Genomic DNA, 8,678 nt, shown 5'->3' on the forward strand with positions numbered 1-8,678 from the left:
GGTACACATATGGGCTGCACAGGAGTACTCTCTGACAACACCTATGCAGATCAGTGTCCTGTTTTTATAGTGCCGACCTATCCCTATGCCTGCGTGTTAAAGAGACACTGAAGCGAAAAAAAAATATGATATAATGAATTGGTTGTGTACTATAAATAATTACTAGAAGATTAGCAGCAAAGAAAATATTCTCATATTTGTAATTTCAGGTATATAGCGGTTTTTCTAACATTGCATCATTCTCTAATATGTGTAGATTACACAACACTCAGCATTCAAAATGATTCTTTCAGAGCAGTCTGTGAACTAATGACCTCTCCTCTGGCAGAGAAAAAGAAAACTGTTGAGATAATAAAAGTCAGAAGACAGCCCTCTCCACGACTTTGAAAGTCGTAGAGCTTAATGGCTTTTTTGCATAGAGATAACAACTGGAGTTTCTTAACTCTTCCTGTACTGGAAACAATTAGACTGATGTATCTGATCTTAATGTTTTATATCTTAGCTGTACTACACATACAAATCATAATATCATAATTTTTTGTTCGCTTCAGTGTCTCTTTAAAGGTATGCAAATAAATTACCTAAGTCAAAAAGATCAGTGTGGCAGCCAGGCAGGCAATTAGCATTTTTACGAATTTGTTCAGCAGTGGCAGTTTCCATAATCTCTCAGTACGAATCTGCTTTAAATGGATTCTTCAAATGTAAGACAAATTATCTTATGCATTTTAAATAAAAGGTCCAGAAAAGACAGACAGAGAAACCATTCAGTAGAATATCTGTCCTCTTGACCAGACTAATAATTCCCCATCACCCTCCACACCTGTACTGACTCTGCCTGACATCAAATGGCTTTATCTGTCCCACTTATTTTATTCTCTCTGGAAGTCTGTTCAAAGCCAGGGATTAATTTTAGCATATGTGTGTCTCCGAGACAAGCTACATCACTGGATACGATAGGTTAGTTATTAGAAGAGATTACAGGATTTTTGCTCTCTCCAGTTGACAGGCTCGCAGGGGCTATAGCAGAATGTCTCATGCTCTTCAAGTCATGATTACAACATTTCAAGAAATAGCAAACTTTGGCTCCACACAGGAATTGAAATTTGTGAAGGGTGACCTGGAATTTTGCAGAAATCTAATCTGAGTCAAGAGTTGATTAATTAACTGACAGCTTGGGTAATACAATTGTCTCTGAAAAAATAGAATTAAAATACATGAAAGTGTATCCTCAGTGCCACGGAATATGTTGGCGCTTTAAAAACCAATAATAATTGACAAGACTCAGAATATTTACCGTATATTGCTCTTTCTCCTGGCAGACTCGACGCTTAAGAGCTGTAGCCACTAGGATGCGCTCAGTAGGCAGTAGCAGTGTTAGGGAGTCTTGCCCAAGGTCTCCCTACTGAGCTCTTAAAGGACATCCAAGGTGAAATTAAACTGATGAGAAAAACAATTGCACCTATCATCCTTCTCCTAAAAATGCCTTCTTTTAGATATTGCACAGTTTTGTTTTATAGTTAAATATAGTTTTTAAATTTTTACTGGTTCATTGTCTCTGCTCAATGACACCTTCATTGAAGTATGCCTTTTTATTTCTTTCCAGCTCTCAGAAGCCATTTACTGACAGGAAAGAGTTTTATAGCTGTAGTTCCTTATCAGTGAGGGTTACAGCTATAGTTCGACCCAGTCCGACCTGGACAGAAACTGTCAAATGCATACCAGGGGCCATATGCATTTCACTTTTTCTCCTGAGTTTTCTCCTAGTTGATATTTTCACAACTTGTCATAAAATGGCTTTTAAGCCACCAGCCAGCAAGACAATACTCAAAATAAATTTGATAGTACTTTTTCACCAACTTTTGGGTACTTTTTTAATTGTAAAATGCTGAAAATTTAGTTTAATTATCTCCTAGGAGATAACTCAGGAGAAAAAAATTAATTGCATATGGGCTCTGGTGTTTAACTCTTTCAGACAGAGAAAGAAAGAAAGGAACACAGTGTAGCCATTTGTGCGCTTGGCACTGTACATACATATGTCTATCTCATTATGTCACATGTCACCTCGGTTGTCCTTTAACCATTTCTGCTTCGTGCCTCACGTCCGCAGCTGCAGTTGCTACAGCCGCAGCGACAAGCTAGTCACGTCCCTGCAGTTTTGGGTGCTGTGTACACGATCCTGCAGGCAAATGCCCGTGATCGCGATGTTACCGGCAACAGGGAGGATTGACTGCAGGGGACAAACGTCCCCTGAGCCAATCCATTCTCATCCAAGGAGAATAAACACTGTTTTTGTTCAGAAACAGTGTTTATTCTTAAATAGAGCCACTGCGCTTCCTCGCGCCGCTGATTTCCGCCGCTTACCACCGCCGATCGTTAGATTTATGAATGAGAACAAAGTTCCCATTCATTAATCTCCCCGCAGGCCACTGTGATCGCTGGCTTCCATTGAAGCCTGCGTCACTTCCCTAGTTACAATGTAGCAACACATTGCTTCCTACTGCGTACGTATTGTACGTGAATAGGAAGTACTCAATGGGGACATCTTGTGACCAAATAGTACAATTACACCTATAGGCATTAAGGAATAAAAACATTGTTATATGTATGTTAAGAGGGTATATTATTATTAAATTATGGGGTAGAAATTAGTTATGGATGTAAAACTGAAAAAATGCACCTTTATTTTCAAATAAAATATTGTCACCTTACATTGTACTAGGGATATAATTTTAATGTTGCAATAATAATATTATTTCTGGTAAAATGCATTTAGAATAAAATAATTCTTAACATAATGCACCACCCAAAGAAAGCCTAATTGGTGGCGGAAAAAACAAGGTATACTGTAGATCATTTTGTTGTGATAAGTAGTGGTAAAGTTATTGAGGAATGAAAGGGAGGAGTGCTGAAATGTGAAAATTCCTCTCGTCCATAAGGTTAAAAATACCTGTGGGCTGAAATGGTTAAGTTCAGAATTCTATTTTAATGAGGAATTTTCTTGCTATTGTAATGAGGAATTTTGCTGCTAGAATTTCTACTTCACCATTATTAAACAGACTAAAAAAGGTAATATTTGTTATGTGGTTTGCAAGCTACTGTGTTTGCATTGTCCATGTGACCTTTGTGTGAACTTCCTGTCAGAACCAGGTGAATCGATTGCCCTTTGTGTTATTAGTAGAGCCATACTGAGGGGAAATGTAATTCAGGGAAGGAAAAGCATTTTTACTAGAAAATATTAATGTAATTTGACAACAACATAGCCCCTGCCTGGGAACTTGTTATATTCAGCAAGTGTCTGCACAGGTGAAATGTAGCATGCTGATTGCTAAATAGGCTGGTATGTCTACAGATCGAATAACGAGATAGTGGCTTTAGGATATGGTTTAACTTTTTTTGTGAAATGTTTGTGATCTTGTTTCAACACATTATAATAACTATGTATAAAAAAGTTAAAAAAAAAACCAAAAGTTTGCTTTCCTAAAACAGAAAGAATTTGTGATAATTCAGGTTGCAGTGAGCTTGCGATGTCTCCCAGAGCAACACTGCTGAATATATGCAAATTAACCATTGTACCCTTATAAGCTAAACACACCTCCAGAACCGCTGGAAAAAGTTAAAAAAGTTAAAGAACACAATGAGAGCAGTTGTTGAGAAGTTGCCATGGCAACCAATCCAAATCCATCTGATTTACAGAGGAACGTTAGCGAAAAGGGGAAAAAATAAATAAACAGTGAAAAGTTAAAAAATAGAAGAGAGATCAAGAAATGATTGACATTCGCACGTAATTTGTTTGTGTTGTTTGAGCCACAATCAGCCTGCACGTCATCATCTTTACTAGTGGCAGACATGAAAAAATAATCCCCTAACAATGCGAAAGGCTTAAAGGTTTTTTGTTTTTTTTTATAGATATACATATGCACAGAGGGAGATACTGGTTGCTTGGGTGTTGGAAACAACCATTATTTCCCACAATGCAACGAGGTTCACAGCCAGCAAACTGTCTGGACCATGCTCCTGACCAGAGCTGGGACAAGGTCCTCCAGCACCCAAGGCTGAGACACCAAAGTGCGCCCCTCAATCCCTCCCACCCCAGCCGTCACACACTGATTGCTATTAGATTAAGAGGTGCCCCAGGGCCCCCAACTCCCCCAGGCCCTTAATCTCTAGTTATCTGGCTTGCAGACACTGCCATGTATCCCCTTTTCTTATTTCTCTCTGCGTCAAACACAATATGTGAATCATAGCTGAGTGAGTTGTTTCCCCCTCCTACACAGTGCTCTGAGCCTGGAGCCTCTCTCGCCTCTGCCTCAGCCCGGCCTTGGTCCTGACATCACACTGTGGGAGGGGTTGGACCACAATACAGACACCCTGATGATCTATTTGAGAAAAGGTAAAGATTTCTCATGGGAAAGGGAGTATCAGCTACTGATCGGGATGAAGTTCAATCCTTGGTCACAGTTCCTGTGTAAACTGGTTTTGGAGTAATACTAAGGCCTAATGCTGAGAATACACGGCTGGATTCTGATCCATTTAGATGGCTCGATAGATAATTTCCGACACGTCCTATCTCCAGCTCGATCGTTTTGCCGCTTAATTTCACATTGAGGACAATGTAAAAAGATAAGAAAAACGAGCGGAAGATAAGAGAATCGCCTGTGGAATCGAGCGGGGAATCAATCGAGCGGGAGAATCGAGCAGCGAAATCGAGCCGTGAATGCCCAGCGTAAGTCATAAACTCAGCTCCTTCCAACCTTACTAAACTACTCCCAGTGGCCAGCTGTCACCATTTCTAGTCATGTGAAAGTTGGCCAATGGGACCAGATTAGTTAGGAGGAAGGGGTGGGAACAGTTATGGATCAGGCCTTAGTCTCACTCTATAAAACTTTGGTCAAAAGATCAACTTAAAGTAAATGAACGTGTTACCCTTCTGCTCCCCTACCCATGCCTAAAGAACATAGGGCATACATGATGTAAAAACAGCTTCCAAACAGTTCGTGGACTAATGTTCAGTCTAGTAAAGCTGCATTTTACATTCACACAGGAAGTCATCTTTGCAAACTCAGCCACTTCAACCATCCAGCAAAAACATATATATATGTAAATAGACACATATCTTTCAAGTCTCACAAAATCTGGGACAAGTGGTGTGAGCGATAGATTACACTGCGAGTATGGAGGCTCTATGTCTCATGTTTACCTATGCTGTTCACTCATTATGTTGAGGGTAGATTTGCCTGTATGTACTGTCTGCCCTTGAGAACCACCATGTCCAGCAGGGTGCCTCACTCACACTACAGCAGTGTGTAATTTGATGATGTCTTTTTTTATTGCCTTTGGTTGCTAATAGTTATATCCTGATGCACTTTATATATAACAAGACAATATTTTTTCTTCAAGTTTTGCCAACTTTTACACCGACGTGTTCATAGAGATGTTATTTTTTGATCTGCTACAATTAATTTATTTTTGTTGGTAAAACAAAACTAAACAATGAATAATGCAAGAATGGATTATGTGCAATGCACATTTCTTTGGCTAAGCAACAAGCACCCTTGCCTTGCAGAGCTATGGTTTCCGGTTTCAATCTCGGTCATGGCACTATATGTGTGAATTTGTAAGTTCTCCCTGTATCTGTGTGGATTTTGCCTGGGCATACTGGCTTGGCTTCCTTCCATGCGACATGGATTTCCCCCATTTAAGATAAGTGCGTTTTTAGCAGTGATTCGCCACGAGTGTTGAACTAAAAAATACAGTCCAAAATGGAAGTAAGCCATTGCTATTGAAACTGCATTTGGGCAGCTTTGTTTGTGAACATTCAGGAGGGTCTCATTCCATAATTCAAAAGTATCTGTGTATCATCCTGCGGCAGCAAAGGCAAACGCAGGGGGGGATTACAGCTGCCCAGAATCCCCCCTCAGACCAGGGCAGCAGCGTGTGTACAGAGCATGGAGCAGCTCTGGGAAACTTAACAGAATAAGGTATGAGCACAGCCCTGTGCCCTGCTGTGTGAATGCTCCACTTTCCCCTTCATTAGCAATGTCGGCTGTCATCATTATTATCTGTATCTAAACTGCTCCTGATCGATCCCGTTGTCGATCGGGAGCAGAACGAACATTTAGGGAGTAATTGTTAGATCCTGTCAGTCTGACGGGAGATTGCATTATGTGTACCCAGCATGATGTCCTACCACATTATACTGCATTGTGCGTGGCTGGGGGAGACCTTTCAGGAATCCCCCCTTGAAAATCCTGGGTTTGCCCTGCGCTCAGGAGAAAGAGATGATCCTGGAAAATGGGTAGGATCTGAGAGAATCTTATTATCCATGAGCCCCTTAAGACTCATCGGGTCATAATTTGTTTTTGTACCCGAGGCGATGTGTGTCATGATGAGATAAACATGTGTATGTACAGAACCAATACAAAACATATTAATAACATGGCTGTTTTATTTGCTTTATTTTGCTGCCTGAAACAGTTACGTTCTAGGCATGGAAGTGATAGCTTCCGTCTCGTCGGTACCTTGTCATAAATATAGTAAACATCCCTGATAAGCAAATTACAGCCATAAAAGTTTTCCTGGCAGAATACAACTTCTGCGGGCAGGGAGAGATGAAATGCATGAACTATTGACCTTTTTCTAACTCTGGGACACTTAATAGGCTGTCACTGATTTGTGACCGTAAAACATTCAACCTACTTTGAAACTGTTTAAATATAAAAGGAAATCCTGGGATACTTTTAAAAAAGGTCATTTTTAGGAGTAGGAGGATAAATATATTTGTTTACTTCATCAGTTTATTTTCACCTCAGGTTTAATAAAAAGTTTTATACATACCTGGGGCTTCCTCCAGCCCCATGTGCATGGATCACTGGCCACGACTGGAGGAAATTACAGGACACAGTACCAGAGCTGCGGGCAGCGGAGGACGGCGGCGTGGGAGCGATTCAAGCAGATGAGGCTGGATGAAGCCCCAGGTATGTATAAAACTTTTTTGTTTTAGTTTTTTTTTATCTCTGGTACACTTTAATGCCAGAGAATCCCTTCATTCAAAGGGATCCTTTATCAAGGTGTCATAGAGGACCTTTACCTAAACATTGAACATTAAAGATTTTTTCACACAGAAAATTATTCAAAGAAATAACCCCGATTGTGTAATTATGCACAATATTTTTAACACCGTCATTGTCTATATATTAATAATATTTTTTTTGTGCTAAATATATATTCTGTATATATATTTTTTAATGAGTTGAATTTTTTATGTGTTGACTTTTTATTTTTTTCGGCAAGTTTCTTGAAGCATCAGGCTTGCAACTCCATTGGCATTCCCCCTACTGCATTGTTGCTATGGAGAGATGCTTCTGCAGTGCAGTAGAAGAGAAGACCTAACACTGGACTAGGTAATTGTGATTCACTCAAACTGCTTTACCATTCACATGTCACTCGTTGCCCTCTAGATTTTGGCGCTTCAATCAAATAATTCTGTTGACTTCATGGTAGGGCTGGCCCTACCCCACCACTGTTCTCTCCTACTCTGATGTGGCCAAACCTCTCCACTAGTGCAATGCTTTACCCACCTTCCAAATGGTGCGAAGCATTGGACAGAAACGGTACATGTAACGTCATACCAGACTGGCTCTTACATGCCACACAAAATTATGTAATTGCACATGGGCATTACTTGGGGGCTGAGCAGTGGACGGAGGAGGTCAAAGAGAAGCTCCTTCACAAGACTACAAAAAGTGACTGCACTGCAAAAGTGTGAACCAGGGCAGCTACCAAGAAAGTCTGAAAATGATTTACGAATCTAGAGAAACTGCACTGCTATGGAGGCATCCCATCTGCATCAGGTCACACCAATGTATACATGAATCTGTAAAATACACAAATCTACACAAATACCACCTCATCACCAAGAAATAATTGTTGCATTGTTAGATTAGTTACAAATTAATATTTACAAGTATGGTATAAGGAGAAATAGGTCCCCTACATGTGTAACCTGGGCTCTGTAATCATTCAAAAATACCCCTCATACGTATTCAATAACATCCAAGATTTAAATACCCCTCATAAGTATTCAATAACATCCAAGATTTAAGCAATGCAATAACTGGAATGCCAAACAAAGGGATGAAAAGATGAGGATGCTACATAGTAAAAAAAAAAACAACTAATGTAATGTATATAATACAAAAATAGTGTATACAGGGCAGCATACAGAAGGTAGTCCCACTAAGATGGATATAAACAATGCAGTAGCTGGTGTGCAGTTATGAGAGGTATGGAAAGGGTATCGCTCAAAAGTTACAGATCCAGTAAGGGGGTTTAAAGGACACCCGAGGTGAAAATAAACTAATGAAATAAACAATTGTATCTATCCTTCTTCTCCTAAAAATGACTTTTTAAGATATTCCACAGTTTTATTCTATATTTAAATCTACTTTTTAATTTTTACTGTTTTATTGTTTTTGCTCAATGACACATTCATTGAAGTATGCCAGAACTAAAATCTATGATCTATTGACCTTTTTATCTCTTTCCTGCTCTTAGAAGCTATTTACTGCTAGGAAAGTGTTTTATAGTTGTAATTTCTTATCAGTAAGGTTTAACGCTTTCAGGAAAAGAAAGAAAAAAGGAACACAGCATAGTTATTTGGGTGCTAGGCACTATACATG

Source organism: Hyperolius riggenbachi, chromosome 8, assembly GCF_040937935.1.
Source record: "Hyperolius riggenbachi isolate aHypRig1 chromosome 8, aHypRig1.pri, whole genome shotgun sequence".
Classification (NCBI taxonomy): domain Eukaryota; kingdom Metazoa; phylum Chordata; class Amphibia; order Anura; family Hyperoliidae; genus Hyperolius; species Hyperolius riggenbachi.